This window comes from Loxodonta africana, chromosome 3 (genome assembly GCF_030014295.1).
Source record: "Loxodonta africana isolate mLoxAfr1 chromosome 3, mLoxAfr1.hap2, whole genome shotgun sequence".
NCBI classification, from domain to species: Eukaryota; Metazoa; Chordata; class Mammalia; order Proboscidea; family Elephantidae; genus Loxodonta; species Loxodonta africana.
In genome coordinates this window covers 29,232,564-29,251,708 of record NC_087344.1, presented here as the reverse complement: position 1 = coordinate 29,251,708, position 19,145 = coordinate 29,232,564, and the positions used below count along the sequence as shown (strand labels likewise).

At 39.2% G+C, this 19,145-nt stretch overlaps 1 pseudogene; it reads left to right on the top strand.

The window, feature by feature from the left end:
* The first annotated feature begins 17,504 nt into the window (after positions 1 to 17,504).
* LOC100668647 (olfactory receptor 7A10-like) lies at positions 17,505 to 18,752 on the top strand (annotated as a pseudogene).
* Positions 18,753 to 19,145: the final 393 nt, after the last annotated feature.

Genomic DNA, 19,145 nt, shown 5'->3' with positions numbered 1-19,145 from the left:
CCTTTTCTATGTTTTGGAATACCGTTAACTCTTTTCTGAAAGTTTGGTAAAACTCTGCAGTGAAGCCACCCAGGCCAGGCCTTCTTTTTCTTGGGAGTTTTTTGATTACTTGTTCATTCTCTTCTTTTTTATGTGTCTATTTAGTTCTACCTCTGTTTTTGTTGGTTTAGGTAGGTAGTGTGTTTCTAGGAATTCATCCATTTCTTCTAGGTTTTCAAATTTGTTAGAGTACAATTTTTCATAGTAATCTGATATGACTCCTTAATTTCATTTTGGTCTGTTGTAATATTGCCCATCTCATCTCTTATTTAGGTTATTTGCTTCCTCTCCTGTTTTTCTTTTGTCAGTTTGGCCAATGGTTTATCAATTTTGTTAATTTTTTTCAGGGAACCCGCTTTTGTTCTTGTTACCTCTTTCAACCCCCACATGTCTGTCAATGTGTTGTACTGTGGAGGTTTGCAAGTAGCTGTTATGCTGGAAGCTATGCCACTGGTATTTAGCTGCCAGCAGAGACACCCATGGAGGACAGGTTTCAGCTGAGCTTCCAGACTAAGACAGACTAGAAAGAAGAACCTGCCAGTCTACTTCAGAAAAGTATTATCCAGTGAAACCCTTATGAATAGCAGTGGAACACTGTCTGATATAGTGCTGGAAGATGAGCCCCGCAGGTTGGAAGGCACTCAAAAGATGACTGAGGAAGAGCTGTCTCCTCAAAGTAGAGTCGACCTTATTGACATGGATGGAGTAAAGATTTCTGCACCTTCAATTGCTGATGTGGCATGCCTCAAAATGAGAAGAAACAGCTGCAAATATCTGTTGATAATCGAAGCCTGGAATGTACAAAGTATGAATCTAGGAAAATTAGAAATCATCAAAAATGAAATGGAATGCATAAACAGTGATACCCTAGACATTAATGAGCTGAAATGGACTGGTATTGGCCATTTTGAATTGGACAATCATAGAGTCTATGATGCTGGGAAGGACAACTTGAAGAAGAATGGTGTTGCATTCATCGTCAAAAAGAACGTTTCAAGATCTATCCTGAAGTACAATGCTGTCAGTAATAGGATAATATCCATATGCACATAAGGAAGACCAGTTAATACGACTATTATTCAAATATACGCACCAACCACTACGGCCGAAGATGAGGAAGTAGAAGATTTTTATCAGCTGCTGCAGTCTGAAATTGAGCCAACGTGCAATCACGATGCATTGATAATTACTGTTGATTTTAATGCAAAAGCTGGAAACAAAGAAGAAGGATCAGTAGTTGGAAAATATTGCCTTGGTGATAGGAACAATGCTGGAGATTGAACGATAGAATTTTGCAAGACCAACGACTTCTTCATTGCAAATACCTTCTTTCATCAACATAAACGGCAACTATACACCTGAACCTCACCATATGGAACACACAGAAATCAAACTGACTCCATCTGTGGAGAGAGACGATGGAAATGCTCAATATCATCAGTCAGAATAAGGCCAGAGGCCGAGTGTGGGACAGACCATCAATTACTCATATGCAAGTTCAAGGTGAAACTGAAGAATATCAGAGCAAGTCCAGGAGAGCCAAAATATGACCTTGAGTATATCCCAGCTGAATTTAGAGACCATCTGAAGAATAGATTTGATGCATTAAACACTGGTGACCAAAGACTGGATGAGTTGTGGAATGACGTCAAGGACATCATCGATGAAGAAAGCAAGAGGTCATGGAAAAGACAGAAAAGAAAGAGAAGACCAGGATGGATGTTAGAGGAGACTCTGAAACTGGCTCTCGAATGTTGAGCAGCTAAAGCAAAAGGAAGAATTGTTGAAGCAAAAGAACTGAAAATTTCAAAGGGTGTCTCGAGAAGAGAAAGTATTCTAATGACATGTGCAAAGAGCTGGAGATGGAAAACCAAAAGGGAAGAACACACTCAGTGATTCTCAAGCTGGAGGAACTGAAGAAAAAAATTCAAACGTCGAGTTGGAATAGTGAAGGATTCCATGGGGAAACTATTAAATGACACAGGAAGCATCAAAAGAAGATGGAAGGAACACACAGAGTCGTTATACCAAAAAGAACTAGTCTATATTCAACCATTTCAAGAGGTGGCATATGATTAGGAACCGATGGTACTGAAGGAAGAAGTCCAAGCTGCTCTGAAGGCATTGGCAAAAAACAAGGCTCCAGGAATTGATGGAATATCAATTGAGATGTTTAAACAAACAGATGCAGCGCTGGAGTTGCTCACTCCTGTATGCCAAGAAATATGGAAGACAGCTTCCTGTTCAACTGACTTGAAGTGATCCATATTTATGCCTATTCCCAAGAAAGGTGATACAACTGAATGTGGAAATTATAGAACAACATCAACACGCAAGAAAATTTTCCTGAAGATCATTCAAAAATGGCTGTAGCAATATATCGACAGGGAACTGCCAGAAATTCAGACCAGTTTCAGAAGAGGACGTGGAGCCAAGGATATCATTGCTGATGTCCGATGGATCCTGGCTGAAAGCAGAGAATACCAGAAGGATGTTTACCTGTGTTTTATTAACTACGCAAAGGCAGTCGACTAGGTGGATCATAACAAATTATGGATAACATTGCGAAGAATAGGAATTCCAGAACACTTAATTGTGTTCCTGAGAAACCTTTACATAGATCAAGAGGCAGTTGTTTGGATAGAATAAGGGGATACTGCATGGTTTAAAGTCAGGAAAGGTGTGTGTCAGGGTTGTATTATTTCACCATACCTGTTAAATCTGTACGCTGAGCAAATAATACGAGAAGCTGGACTATACGAAGAAGAAGGAGGCAACAGGATTGGAGGAAGACTCATTAACAACCTCTGTTATGCAGATGACACAAACTTGCTTGCTGAAGGTGAAGAGGACTTGAAGCACTCACTGATGAAGATCAAATACCACAGCCTTCAGTATGGATTGTACTTCAACATAAAGAAAACAAAGATCCTCGCTACTGGGCCAGTAAGCAACATCATGGTACATGGAGAAAACACTGAAGTTGTCAAGGATTTGATTTTACTGGATCCACAATCAACAGCCACGGAAGCAGCAGTCAAGAAATGAAAAGACACATTGCATTGGGTAAATCTGCTGCAAAGGCCCTCTTTAAAGCGTTGAAGAGCAAAGATCTCACCTTGAAGACTAAGGTGTGCCTGACTCAAGCCATATTTTTTTAAATAATTTTTTTGTACTTTAAGTGAAAGTTTACAAATCAAGTCAGTCTCTCATACAAAAACCCATATACACCTTGCTACACACTTCCAATTACTCTCCCCCTAATGAGACAGCCCGCTCTCTCCCTCCACTCTCTCTTTTCATGTCCATTTCGCCAATTTCTAACCCCCTCCACCCTCTCATCTCCCCTCCAGGCAGGAGACGCCAACATAGTCTCAAGTGTCCACCTGATCCAAGAAGCTCACTCCTCACCCCATCCCTCTCCAACCCATTGTCCATTCCAATCCATGTCTGAAGAGTTGGCTTCCAGAGTGGTTGCTGTCCTGGGCCAACAGAAGTCTGGGGGCCATGACCACTGGGGTCCTCCTAGTCTCAGTCAGACCATTAAGTCTGGTCTTACGAGGATTTGGGGTCTGCATCCCACTGCTCTCCTGCTCCCTCTGGGGTTTCTGTTTTGTTCCCTGTCAGGGCAATCCTCGGTTGTAGCTGGACACCATCTAGTTCTTCTGGTCTCAGGATGATGTAGTCTCTGGTTCATTTGGCCCCTTCTGTCTCTTGGGCTCGTAATCACCTGTGTCCTTGGTGTTCGTTATTCTCCTTTGATCCAGGTGGGTTGAGACCAATTGATGCATCTTAGATGGCTGCTTGCTAGCGTTTAAGACCCCAGATGCCACTCTTTAAAGTGGGATGGAGAATGTTTTCATAGTAGATTTTATTATGCCAGTTGACTTAGATGTCCCCTGAAGCCATGGTCCGCAAATCCCCGCCCCTGCTATGCTGGCCTTGAAAGCATTCAGTTTATACAGGAAACTTCTTTGTTTTGGTTTGATCCAGCGTGCTGACCTCCCCTATATTGTGTGTTGTCTTTCCCCTCACCTAAAGTAGTTCTTATCTACTATCTAATTGGTGAATACACCTCTCCCTCCCTCACACCCCCTCTCTTGTAACCACAAAAGAATGTTTTCTTCTCGGTTTAAACTATTTCTCAAGTTCTTAAAATAGTGGTCTCATACAATATTTGTCCTTTTGCAACTGAGTAATTTCCCTCAGCCTAATGCCTTCCAGGTTCCTCCATGTTATGAAATGTTTCACAGATTCCTCACTGTTCTTTATCGATGCATAGTATTCCATTGTGTGAATATATCATAATTTATTTATCCATTCATCCGTTGACAGGCACCTTGGTTGCTTCCATTGTTTTGCTATTGTAAACAGTGCTGCAATAAACATGGGTGTGCATCTATCTGTTCCTGTAAAGGCTCTTATTTCTCTAGGATATATTCCAAGGAGTGGGGTTGCTGAATCGTATGGTAGTTCTTTCTAGCTTTTTAAGGAAGCACCAAGTCGATTTCCAAAGTGGTTGTACCATTTGACTTTCCCACCAGCAGTGTATAAGTGTTCCAATTTCTCTATAGCCTCTCCAACATTTATTATTTTGTGTTTTTTGGAATAATGCCAGCCTTGTTGGGGTGAGAAGAAATCTCATTGTAGTTTTGATCTGCATTTCTCTAATGGCTAATGATCACGAACGCTTCCTCATGTATTTGTTAGCTACCTGAATGTCTTCTTTTGCCGATTTTTTTAATTGGGTTATTTGTCTTTTTGCAGTTGAGTTTTTGCAGTATCATGTAGATTTTAGAGATCAGGCGCTGATCAGAAATGTCATAGCTAGAAACTTTTTCCCAGTCTGTAGGTAGTCTTTTTACACTTTTGATGAAGTCTTTGGATGAGCATAGGTGTTTGATTTTTAGGAGCCCCCAGTTATCTAGTTTTTCTTCTACATTTTTTATAATGTTTTGTATACTTTTTATGCCATGTATTAGGGCTCCTAATGTTGTCCCTATTTTTTCTTCCATGATCTTTATGGTTTTAGATTTTATATTTAGGTCTTTGATCCATTTTAATTTAGTTTTTTTGTATGGAGTGAGGTATGGGTCTTGTTTCATTTTTTTGCAGATGGATATCCAGTTATGCCAGCACCATTTGTTAAAAAGACTGTCTTTTCCTCATTTAAGTGTTTTGGGGCCTTTGTCAAATATCAAGTACTCTTATGTGGATGGATTTTTGTCTGGATTCTCAATTCTGTTCCTTTGGTTCATGTATCTGTTGTTGTATCAGTACCAGGCTGTTTTGACTACTGTGGCGGTATAATAGGTTCTAAACTCAGGTAAAGTAAGGCCTCCCACTTTGTTCTTCTTTTTCAGTAATGCCTTTGTTTATCTGGGGCCTCATTCCCTTCCATGTGAAGTTGGTGATTTGTTTCTCCATCTCATTAAAGAATGTCATCAGGATTTGGATCAGAAGTGCATTAAATGTCTAGATCACTTTTGGTAGAATAGACATTTTTATAAGTCTTCCTATCCACGAGCAAGGCATGTTCTTCCACTTATGTAAGTCTCTATTGGTTTCTTGCAGAAACGTACTGTAGTTTTCTTTGTATAAGTCTTTTACATCTCTGGTAAGATTTATTCCTAAGTATTTTATCTTCTTGGGGGCTTCTGTAAATAGCATTGATTTGGTGATTTCCTCTTCGATGTTCTTTTTGTTGGTGTAGAGGAATCCAACTGATTTTCGTATGTTTATCTTGTATCCTGATACTGTGCTGAACTCTTCTATTAGTTTCAGTAGTTTTCTGGAGGATTCCTTAGGGTATAAGGAATGTATAAGATCATGTCATCTGCAAATAGAGATACTTTGACTTCTTCCTTACCAATCTGGATATCTGTTTTTCCTTTATCTAGCCTAATTGCTCTGGCTAGGACTTCCAGAATAAGAGTGGTGATAAAGGGCACCCTTGTCTGGTTCCCGATCTCAGTGGGAATGTTTTCAGGCTCTCTCCATTTAGAGTGGTATTGGCTGTTGGCTTGCTAAAAATGCCCTTCATTATGTTGAGGAATTTTCCTTCTATTCCTATTTTGCTGAGAGTTTTTAACATGAATGAGTGTTGAACTTTGCCAAATGCCTTTTCTGCATCAATTGATAAAATTCTGTGATTCTTGTCTTTTGTTTTATTTCTGTGGTGGATTCCATTCATTGTTTTTCTAATGTTGAACCAACCCTGCATACCTGGTATGAATCCCACTTGGTCATAGTGAATTATTTTTTTTGATATGTTGTTAAATTCTATGGGCTAGAATTTTGGTGAGGATTTTTTCATCTACATTCATGAGGGATATAGGTCTATAATTTTCTTTTCTTGTGGTGTCTTTACCTGGATTCAGTATCAGGGATATGATGGCTTCATGGAATGAGTTTGGGAGTATTCCGTCCTTTTCTATGCTCTGAAATACCTTTAGTAGTAGTGGAGTTAACTCTTCTCTGAAAGTTTGGTAGAACTCTGCAGTGAAGCCATCCGGACCAAGGCTTTTTTTTTTTGGGGTCGGGGGGGAGTTTTTTGATTACTTTTTCAATCTCTTTTTTTGTTATGGGTCTATTTAGTTGTTCTACCTCTGTTTGTGTTAGTTTAGGTAGGTAGTGTGTTTCTAGGAATTCATCCATTTCTTCTAGGTTCTCAAATTTGTTTGAGTACAGCTTTCATAGTAATCTGATATGATTCTATTAATTTCAGTTGGGTCTGTTGTAATATCACCCATCTCATTTTTTATTCAGGTTATTTGCTCCCTCTCCTGTTTTTCTTTTGCCATTTCGGCAAGTGGTTTATCAATTTTGTTAATTTTTTCAAAAAACCAGCTTTTGGTCTTGTTAATTCTTTCAATTGTTTTCCTGTTTTCTATTTCATTTAGTTCAGCTCTAATTTTTACTATTTGTTTTCTTCTGGTGCCTCTGGGTTTCTTTTGTTGCTCTCATTCTATGTGTTCCTGTTGTGTGGATAATTCTTTGATTTTGGCCCTTTCTTCTTTTTGGATGTGTGTATTTATTAATAGAAATTGACCTCCGAGCACCACTTTTGCTGTGTCCCAAAGGTTCTGATAGGGAGTGTTTTTATTCTCATTGGATTCTCTGAATTTCTTTATTCCATCCTTAATGTCTTCTATAATCCAGTCTTTTTTGAGCAGGGCATTGTTCAGTTTCCAAGTGTTTGATGTCTTTTCCCTGCTTTTCCTGTTATTAATTTCCACTTTTATGGCCTTGTGTTCAGAGATGACGCTTTGTAATATTTCAATGTTTTGGATTCTGCTAAGGCCTGCTTTATGACCTAATATGTGGTCTGTTCTGGAGAATGTTCCATGTGCTCTAGAAAAGAAAGTATAGGTGGTTGCTGTTGGGTTGAGTGTTCTGTATATTTCTACGAAGTCAAGTTGGTTGATTGTGTTATTTAGATCTTCTGAGTCTTTATTGAGCTTCTTTCTGGATATCCTGTCCTTCACCGAAAGTGGTGTGTTAAAATAGCCTACTATTATTGTGGAGCTATCTCACTTTTCAATGGTGATAGAGTTTGTTTTATGCATCTTGCAGCCCTGTCATTGGATGCATAAATATTTAATATGGTTATGTCTTCTTGGTGTATTGTCCCTTTAATCATCATATAGTGTCCTTCCTTATCCTTTCTGATGGATTTAACTTTAAAGTCTATTTTGTCAGAAATTAATATTGCCACTTCTGCTCTTTTTGGATTGTTGTTTGCTTGATACATTTTTTTCCATCCTTTGAGTTTTAGTTTGTGTCTGTAAGTCTAAGGTGTGTCTCTTGTAGGCAGTATATAGACGGATCTTGTTTTTTAATCCAGTCTGCCACTCTCTGTCTCTTTATTGGTGCATTTAGCCCATTGACATTCAGGGTAATTATGGATAGGTATGAATTTAGTGCTATCATTTTGCTGTCTTTTTTTGTGTGTTGACAGTTTCTTTTTCCCACTTGATTTTATGTGCTGAGTAGATTTTCTTTATATATTGTCCTTTCCTCATATTTGTTGTTGTTGATTTTGTTTCTGCTGTGTCTGTATTTTTCCCTTGTATTTTATTTTGATGAGTAGGATAGTTTGTCTCCCTTGCGGTTACCTTATTATTTACCCCTATTTTTCTAAATTTAAAACTAACTTTTGCTTCTTTGTATCGCCATATCTTCCTCTCCATATGGAAGGTGTATGATTACATTTCTTAGACCCTGTTTATTATTTTAATGTTGTCTTCTTTTATATAATAACATCATTGGTACCCTGTGTTGGGCTTTTTTTCTTTTTAATAATCTTGCTTTGTTTTTTTGGATTTCCCTGTCTGGGTTGACTTCTGGTTGCTCTGCCCAGTGATCTAGTCTCGGGTTGATATCTGACATTGTTGATTTTCTAACCAAAGAACTCCCTTTAGTATTTCTTCTGGCTTTGGTTTGGTTTTTATGAATTCCCTCAACGTGTGTTTATCTGGAAATGTAATTTCATCTTCATATTTAAAAGACAGTTTTGCTGGATATATGATTCTTGGCAGGCAATTTTTTTCCTTCAATTTTTTAAATATGTCATCCCATTGCCTTCTTGCCTGCATGGTTTCTGCTGAGTAGTCCGAGCTTATTCTTATTGGCTTTCCTTTGTAGGTGACTTTTTGTTTATCCCTCATTGCTCTTATAATTCTCTCTTTATCTTTGGTTTTGGCAAGTTTGATTATAATATGTCTTGGTGAGTTTCTTTTAAGATCTACCTTATGTGGAGTTCGATGAGCATCTTGGTTAGATATCTTCTCATCTCTCACAATATTAGGGAAGTTTTCTGCCAAAAAATCCTCAACCATTTTGTCTGTATTTTCTGTTATCCCTCCCTGTTCTGGTACTCCAATCACTTGGAGGTTATTTCTCTTGATACAGTCCTACATGATTCTTAAGTCTTCTTCATTTTTTAAAATTGTTTTATCTGATTTTTCTTCAAATATATTAGTGCCAAGTGATTTATCTTCGAGTTCAGAAATTCTAGCTTCTACTTGCTCAATTCTGCTCCTCTGACTTTCTAGTGAGTTATCTAATTCTGAAATTTTATTGTTAATCTTCTGAATTTCTGATTGCTGTCTGTCTATGGATTTTTCCAGTTTGTTAAACTTTTCATTATGTTCCTGAATAATCTTTCTGATTTCTTCAGTTGCTTTATCTGTGTGTTCCTTGGCTTGTTCTGCGTATTGCCTCATTTTCTTCCTGATGTCTTGAAGGGTTCTGTATATTAAACTTTTATATTCTGTATCTGGTAATTCCAGGAATGCACTTTCATCTAGAAGATCCCTGGATTCTTTGAGAGCCTGTTGAGGTGATCACGGTCTGTTTCTTTATGTGACTTGATATTGACTCTGTCTCCGAGCCATGTATAAGTTCTTGTATTAGTTTATGCTTGCTTACTGTGTCATAGCTTCTTGCTTTGTTTTGTTTTGGTATGCCCCTGTGGGTTGCTTGAGTGAGCTAGCTTGATTATTTTCACCTTTGGAGTTCTGGTGTCCTGTCTCCAGGTGGCTACAGCTGTTATCAGGCATATCAGCCTAGGAGCCCATTCAGCTTTCTTGTATGAATTCAGCTCAGGTTTCCAGGTAGCTGATCATCAAGTGTGTGGTTCAGGCTCTATCTTACAGTCTTAGAGGGGCAGGGGTGATTGGCATATATACCGGTATCTGATTGCAGCGGGGGGGGGTCACACTCTGAACAAGGCAGGGGGCTGAGAACTGACCCCCGTGTGTCTCTTAGGAAAACACCTCTCTATTCTCTAGAGCGTGCTGGTGGGTGGGTTCTGCGGAGGGACCATGGGCATCCAAAGCTTTTGGTTGTAAGGACTGGGAGGTACCAGTTATCTTTGGAACTCTGTCGTAGGTGGCTAGGTGAACTGATTGGAGCTACCAGTCCTTAGGTCCCTGTTGTGGGTAGGTGAGGACCTTGTTTCATAGGCAAAGCAATGTCAAACAGCAAATAACCACCTCTGCACTGCACAGCTGAAACGGTTGGAGTTTGCCAACAAGGGCCTATTCTCCTGAAATAGGCCCACACAGGTCCATGCAGTAGGGAAAGGTGCTGGTTTATGCCTGGCCAGGAGCTGCTTCTGTCCTGAGCTCCCCCGGTTAATGGAGCTAGCAAATTAACTTTTCCCGTCAGTTGCAGATTTTTTCCTTCCCGAAGGCCTGGAGGATGGCTCTAGGTGCTCACCAGGGTCTATCTCAGGCCCAGGGATTCAGCTACTGAAGTCAGCTTGGGGGTTGGGGGGTTGCAGTAAAATATATGCAATACTTAGCTCTTGCCGAAGCGCCGTTTTTCTCAGGTTCTGGAGGTGTGAGTAGGCTGTGTGGCTGTCTGCATCTCCCTGAGGAAACTGCTGCGAACGCTAGTACCAGCCCACTGCCGCCGCTGCCTCCGCTCTGGGAATGGTGCCTGAGGGCTCCTGGCGATTCATGTCTGGTAAGTCCATTCTGCTTCTGAAGGGTCTCTTCCTTCTCCTGCCCCTCAGTTCATTGGCTAAGCTTGCCTTTGATGCTCAGGGCTCCCAGCTTGTCAGAAATATACTCATTTCACTTTTTTGTGTGTGTCTTTGTTGTAAGGAGGGCTCGACATGAGGCATCTGTCTATTCTGCCATCTTGGCTCCGCCTCTCTCAAGCCATAGTATTTTCATTTGCATCATATACATGTTAAAGCTGCACAATGAATAAGGAAGACAGAAGAAGTTTTGATTCCTTTGAATTTTGGTGTTGGTGAAGAATATTGAATATACCATGGAGTGCCAGAAGAACGAACAAATCTGTCTTGGAAGAAGTACAACCAGAATGCTCCTTAGAAGCAAGGATGGCGAGACTGTGTCGTATATATTTTGGACATATTGTCAGGAGGGATCAGTCTCTGGAGAAGGACATCATGCTTGGCAAAGTACAGGGTCACCAGAAAGGAGGATGCCCCTCAACGAGGTGGATTGACACAGAGGCTACAACAATGGGCTCAAGCATAACAACGACTGTAAGGTTGACTCAGGACCGGGCAGTGTTTCATTCTGTTGTGCATAGGGTTGGTATGTTCGGAACCGACTCGACTGCACCAAACAACAACTCTTTCAATTGTTTTTCTGTTTTTCATTTAGTTCGCCTCTAATTCTTTAATTTCCTGTCTTCTAGTTCCTGAAGGTTTCCTTTGTTGCTCTCTATTTGTTCAAGTTGTAGGGACAATTCTTTGATTTTGGCCCTTTCTCCTTTTTGTGTGTGTGCATTATTTATAAAAATTGACCTCTGAGCACTGCTTTCACTGTGTCCTAAAGGTTCTGATAGGAAGTGTTTCCATTCTTATTTGATTCTATGAATTTCTTAATTCCATCCTTAATGTCTTCTATAACCCAGCCTTTTTTGAGCAAGATATTGTTCAGTTTCCAAGTGTTAGATTTGTATTCCCTGCTTTCTCCGTTATTGATTTCCACTTTTATGGCCTTATGGTCAGAGAAGATGCTTTGTAATATTTCGACGTTTTGAATTCCGCTAAGGCTTGCTTTATGACCTAATATGTGGTCTATTCTAGAGAATGTTCCGTGTGCACTGGAAAAGAAAATATACTTGGCTGCTGTTGGGTGGAGTGTTCTGTATATGTCTATAAGGTCGAGTTGGTTGATTTTGGTATTTAGATCTTCTGAGTCTTTATTGAGCTTCTTTCTGGATATCCTCTCCTTCACTGAAGGTGGTGTGTTGAACTCTTCTACTATAATTGTGGATCTCCCTAGCTTACTTTTAAATGCATAGATTTTGTTTTATGTATCTTGCAGCCTTGTCATTGGGTGCATAAATATTTAATATGGTTATATCCTGCTGGTATATTATCCCTTTAATCATTATATAGTGTCCTTCCTTATCCTTTGTGGTGGATTCAACTTTAAAGTCTATTTTGTCAGAAATTAATATTGCCACTCCTTCTCTTTTTTGATTGTTGTTTGCTTGAGATATTTTTTTTCTATCCTTTGAGTTTGAGTTTGTTTGTGTCTCTAAGTCTAAGGTGTGTCTCTTGTAGGGAGCAAATAGATGGATCGTGTTTTTTTTTTATCCATTCTGTCACTCTCTTTCTTTTTATTGGTGCATTTAGTCAATTAACATTCAGTGTAATTATGAATAGGTTTGAGTTTAGTGCTGTCATTTTGATGTCCTTTTTTTGTGTGCTGTTGACAGTTTCTTCTTCCCACTTAATTTTTTTTGTTGAGTAGTTTATCTTTATATATCGTCTTTTCCTCTTATTCGTTGTTAATTTTGTGTCTTCTCAGTTCCTACTTTTTTCTTATATTTTATTTTGGTGAGTATAATAGTAATTTCCTCTGTGGTTACCTTAATATTTACCCCTATTTTTCTAAATTTAAACCTAACTTTTGTTTCTTTATATCGCCTTGTCTTCCTCTCCATGAGAAAGATCTATGACTACATTTCTTAGAAAAAAATTTTTTTTTTTTTAGTCTCTGTTTATTATTTTTTTGATGTTTTCTTCTTTTACATAATGATGTCACTGTTTCTGTGTTTTGAGCATTTTTTATCTTGATTTATTTTTGTGATTTGTCTATCTTGGTTGATATCTGATTGCTCTGTCCAGTGTTCTAGTGTTGGGTTGATACCTGATATTATAGATTTTCTAACCAAAGAACTCCCTTTAGTATTTCTTATAGGTTTGGTTTGGTTTTTACAAATTCCCTAAAGCTCTGATTATCTGGAAATGTCTTAATTTCACCTTCATATTTGAGAGAAAGTTTTGCTGGATATTTGATTCTTGCCTGGAAATTTCTTTCCTTCATTTTTTTATATAAGTCATCCCTTTGCCTTCTTACCTGCATCTTTTATGCCAAGTAGTCTGAGCTCATTCTTATTGACTCTCCTTTGTAGGTCACTTTTCATTTATCCCTAGCTGCTCTTAAAATTCTCTCTTCATCTTTGGTTTTAGCAAGTTTGATAATAATATATCTTGGTGGCTTTCTTTTAAAATCTACCTTATGTGGAATTTGATGAGCATCTTGAATTGATATCTTCTCATCTTTGAAGATATCAGGAAAGCTTTCTGCCAACAAATCTTCAACAACTCTCTCTATATTTTCTGTTACCCCTTCCTGTTCTGGTACTCCAATCGCTCGTAGGGTATTTCTCTTGATAAGGTCCCATGTGATTCTTAAGGTTTCTTCATTTTTTTAAATTCTTTTATCAATTTTTCTTCAAATATATTAGTGCCAAGTGCTTTTTCTTCAAGGTCAGTAATTCTGCCTTCCGCTTGCTCGACTCTGCTCTGCTGACTTTCGGTTGAGTTGTCTAATTCTGTAATTTTGTTGTTAATCTTCTGAATGTCTTACTGCTGTCTGTCTATGGATTTTTTCAGCTTATTAAATTTTTCATTATGTTCTTGAATAACCTTTTTAACTTCTTCAACAGTTTTATCTCTGTGTTCCTTGCCTTGTTCTGCATGCTGCCTGATCTCCTTCCTGATCTCTCGTGATATCTTGAAGAGTTCTGTATATTAATCTTCTGAGTTCTGCATCCGGTAACTCCAGGAAGGCACCTTCATCCAGAAGATTCTTTGATTCAGTGTTTTGAGAGCTTGTTGAAGTAATCATGATCTGTTTCTTTATGTGACTTGATATTGACTCTTGTCTCCGAGCCATGTGAAAGTTATTGTATTAGTTTATTTTATGTTTGCTTACTGTATCCTAGTTTCCTGCTTTGTTTTGTTTTGATATACCTAAATGCATTGCTTGAGTGAGCTAGTTTGAATATTTTCACCTTTGGAGCTCTGACATCTTGTCACCAGATGGCTTGAATTGTTATCAGGTATATGAGCTTATGAGTCCATTCACTTTTCTTGTGTGGATTCAGCTCAGGTGTCCAGGTGGCTGGTCATCAAGTGTTGGTACACGCTCTGTCCTACAGTCTTAGAGGAGAAGGGGTGTTTGGTGTCATGCTCTAAACAAGGCAGGGGGCTGAGAATCATTCCACTAGTGTCTCTGAGGAAGGTGCTTCCCTGTTCCCTAGAGCGTACAGGTAGGTGGGTTCTGTAGATGAACCATGGGCACCCAAAGCTTTTGGTTGTGAGGACTGGGAGGTATGAGCTATCCTTGGACCCCTGTCATGGGTGGCTTGGTGTCAAACACCCACCTCTCCACCACGCAGCTTAAACAGTTGCAGTCTGCCAGCTAGGGCCTTTTCTCCTGAAATAGGCCCACACAGGTCCATGCAGGGGGAATAGGTATTCAAAGTTCATGGGCTGTTTATGCCTGGACAGGAGCCACTTCTCTCCTGAACTGCCCAGGTTAGTGGAGCTCGCAAATTAATCTTTTCCACCTGTTGTGAATTTATGCCTTCTCCAAGTCCAGAAGCATGGCTTGGGGTGCTCAAATGTGTCTATCACAGGCCCAGGGAAATCAACAGCTACTGAAGCCAGCTTGGGTCGGGGGTCACGGTAAAATATATGCAAGTACTTGGCTTTTGCCGAAAGCGCCGTTCTTCTCTGGGTCTGGAAGTGTGAGTAGTCTATGAAGGTGGCTGCTTCTCTGTGAGGAAACTGCGGCTGAACACTACCACCAGCCATCTGCAGCTGCTTCCGGGATTGGTCCTCAAGGGATCCCGGCGATTTAGATCAGGCAACTCCTCTCCATTTCTGAACCATATCTCCCTCCCCCTGCTGCTCAGTCCACTTTTTAACTTTGCCTTGATGTTCAGAGCTCCTAGCTTGTCATAAATATATTCATTTCAGTTAATTTTTCGGGTCCTTGTTGTAAGAGCGTTCGCCGGAAGCATCTGGCTATTCCGCCATGTTGGCCCCACTGGGGCTGTTGCTCTTGATTCTCCTTTCACACTTTGAAGTTAGAGGATGTCAGATGCTGCTTCCGTATTATTTTTAAAGAATCCTTGTCATATTATCTCTGATATGATAACTAGACTTATGGTCAATAAAGTTTTCAGAAAAGGACCACCGGAAAATATCTGGAGTTTATTTAAGTCACTTGCACCCCCATCATTTCTAATAGTCAGTAAAGCAGGAGATAGAAGGCACAAGACATTGCACATGAAGTCACACACAAAGGGAATAACAAACCCAGTTTTTTTTTGTTACTTTTATCTCTGCTTTCTGCATTCTGTCTCTCTCTTATCTTTTTTTCCCCTTATCACTTTTCTCTGTTGTCTGACATTTTTCTTTATTCTCCTACCCCATCTTGAAATACATTAGTTGAATTTTTTGAGCAACTGTGGCATTAAATGATCTACCAGATAGTGTAAAAAAATCCATTTTTTATTTTTTGAAATGCATTTCTATTTACCAATGCTTATTGTCAAAATTTAGGAAAATGTGGAAACATATAACATTTACAAGTCACGTCAAAGATCAACATTGGAAGATAAGATTTTATTCATCAGTGATGTAGCGCCATACTAAGTGTGTGTATATACGTTTGTTATCTTTTCTTTGTCTCAACCATATGCTGATAAGTGATGGACTTCCTATCCAACCAATATCTGTATGACCTTGAAGCTTTTGAAAGTCATTAAAATCTTCAAAACTGTTTGACAATTTTATAGGATAAAGTATTTTCTGAGCTGTGAGTTGTGAATACGATCTTGAGATACACTGTATAAGATTAAGATAAATTTCATCTTCCTTTGTCTGTATAAAAAATTCTCATATATTTCTCTAAGTAGACAGACACTTTCTTTCCATGATAAAGATATGGTATTTTACATCTGCCACAACATATTAATTAGAAAACATTTAGAAGCCTGTCCATTAAAATCAGGAACAAATAGCATATTTTTAGGTTCAACTTCATTATAGTTCCTGAAACAATATAAGGTATTAAGAGAAGCATAACAGAAATACAAATGATCAAGATTATGCTCCAATGTTAGTATTGGATAAATTTACGTAAAGCTTACACCTAATACTTACATAAGACTTCTACTTGTAGACACTGTCCCAAGTGGTTTCCATATGTAACTCAGTTATCCTTCTTTAAAACACTATAGGTGCTACAATGATCTCAATTTTACATGAAAAAACAAAAAGAAAAACAAGCAGAGAGGGGTTAAGTAACTGTCCTGTGGTCACATAGCTAATAAGTGCCAAGAGTTTGGATTCAAAACTTTGTAGTGTGATTCCAGACTTTCCACTTTCAACCAGTATGTTCACCATCCCCTCCATAGGGTTGGTCTTTGAATGTGTGGTTGGAAGTGGAAAGCTTCCAGGGTCTGAGGCAGCTTTTCTCTCAATTATTCCTGTAATGCTCACTGTGTCTCTTGTGTGAATTCCTTTCTGCATATCTAATGTAAATTATTCTTTCCTCTCATTCTATACAATGTTTTTCTATGCTTCTCCACGCCCTGGGCAGAATATGAACACCACAACTGGAGTTCCAAAGTCCCACTTAACTAATCTTAATCTCAAAGTTTCAATTCCAAATTCCATGGGTGTGGGGACAGAGAGATGGTGTAAGATGCTCATTGGGCTATCTTCTGTCATGTCTTCTCCTGACCAATGACTTTGACAGTATAAAGTTGACTTCAGGGGCCCATCATAGTATTTGTGAGACGCAGTCCAGTTCTTAGGTGGAGGACGTCCTCGTGACAGATATCCCAAAGTTGCCTTTTCAATTTAGACATCAGAATTAATTGCAGCAGATGAAAATCACAAGGATGCGAATTTCAGCTTTTGGAAAAGCAATATATTTTCATAGTTAAGCAGGACGTAAAAGGAAGAACACTTAAAATGAGAGACTTCTTATCCCTGGAGGCACCCACTGTCAGCTAGATCAGTGCTTCTCATACTATACCTGTATATGAATCACCTAGTGTAGTGGGGTGAATTGTGTTCCCCCAAATGTCTGTCCACTTGGAGCCTCAGAATGTGTGACCTTATTAAAGAATAGAGTTAATTGTGGATCTTGTGATGAAATAATTTTGGATTTAGAGTTGGCTCTAAGTCCAGCGATTGATGTCTTTACAACAAGAGAAGAAGATACAGAGACACAGAGAGAAGAAAGCCACTTCAGGATGGATGTGGAGATTGCAGTGATGTTTCTACAAGCCAAAAACACCAAGGATTGCTGGCAGGCACCAGAAGCTAGGAGAGAGTCTTCAGATGGAACCAATCCTACTGATACTTGGATTTTGAACTTCTGACCTCCTGAACTGTGAGAGCATAAATTTCTGTTTGAAGCTACCTAGTTTGTGCTAATTTGTTACCTAGAAAAATTATCTAGGTAATTTGGCATGCCTACGAAACTAATACGCCTGGAAACTTGTTGAAATGGAGATTCAGATTCATTAGGGGCAGCCTACTGACTCTGCATTTCTAACAAGCTTCCAGGTAAGGCTGATGCTGCTAGTCATGGACCACACTTGAGGAACAAGGAGCTAGATGTTTCTAAGTAAGAGAAATGTATGAAGAAAGAATGCTGGCTTTGTGAGGTATAATTAGGGATTAGTTTGCTAAACTGGAAGGGTGGACAGAGGTGGAAAGAATGGCTACATTATTAATCTTCTGAATAGTCAGCTGAACCTGGTCTATTGACAAAATATAGGTTTTTATTTATTTTAAGTGTCAAATAAAATACTTGTATTTACATTTATTCATGGAAAATTTATCATCTGTAATAGTGCTGCTGGTTGATGATGCCTAATTTTGTTTGTAAAGTATTGTTCTTCTTGTCACTTTCTTGAAAGTCACACCAGCTACATGGAACCAGGAAACCACACAGAGGTTTTAGAATTTATTCTCCTTGGACTCTCAGAAGTGGAAGAACTGCAATCTCTTCTTCTTGGGCTTTTCCAGTCCAACACTTGGTCGCATTTATTGGGTACCTTCTCATCATCTTGGCCACCATCCCTAGCTCCCATCTCCACACTCCCATGTACTTCTTCCTCTCCAAATTTTCCTTTGTAGAGATATGTTTCACCTTCACCACTATCCCAAAGATGCTACTGAACATCCACACCCATAATAAAGCCATCACCTATCAAGGCTGTTTTTCCCAAATGTATTTTTTTCCCTTTGTGCAGAGTTGGATGTTTTTCTCCTTTCTATACTGGCTTACAACCAGTTTGTGGCCATCTGTCACCCACTGCAGTACACGGTCATTATGAAACCCAGACTCTGTGTCTTGTTGCTGCAGTTTTCCTGGATATTGGGTGTTCTGGGCTCTCTGCTACTTGGTTTACTTGTGTTGCGCCTGTCCTTCTGTACTAACTTGGAGATTCCCCACTTCTTCTGTGAAATCAATCAGGTTATCTAACTTGCCTGTTCTGGCGCCCTTCTCAGTATTATAGAGATGTACTTTGCAACTGTGGTGCTGGGCATTATTCCTCTCCCTTCTGTCGTATTTTCTTATTCTCAGATTGTCTCTTCCATACAGAGAATTACATCAGCGAGGGGAAAGTATAGGCATTTTCCACTTGTGGTTCTCACCTTTCAGTTGTTTATTGGTTTTATGGTACAGGTCTTGAGGCCTGCCTCAGTTCTGCCACTATCCAAAATTCCAGGGCAATGGCAATATGCTCAGTGATGTACACCGTAGTCACACCCATGCTGAATCCATTTATCTACAGCCTGAGAAACCAGGATACAAAAAACCCAAAGCCAGTGGCGTCGAGTTGATTCTGACTAATAGTGATGCTGTAGGACAGAGTAGAACTGCCCCATAGAGTTTCCAAGGAGCACCTGGGAGATTCGAACTGCCAACCCTTTGGTTAGCAATCATACCACTTCACTACTATGCCACCAGTGTTTCCTTTGAAGGGCCGAAAAGTCTTGTTGGGATTGTCACTTTAAATGAGTGACAAAAAAATGTTACCCTTAGGGCTGGACAAGAAAACACAAGTATCTTTGAACCAAATTGGCATTCAGAAATTGTGATTTTGTGTGTGTGTGTGTGAGCTGTCTTTGACTCTCCAGACATTTCTCGCATTTTATGTTTTTATTTTCCTAAAAGTTGTTTCCAAATTTGGAACAGAACTAACTAGAGAGTATCTACTTGTTTCAAGTGGTAATGATTATTTCTAAAAATATACTGTTTTCAAATTCATTTTCTCTTTCATGGTAGAAC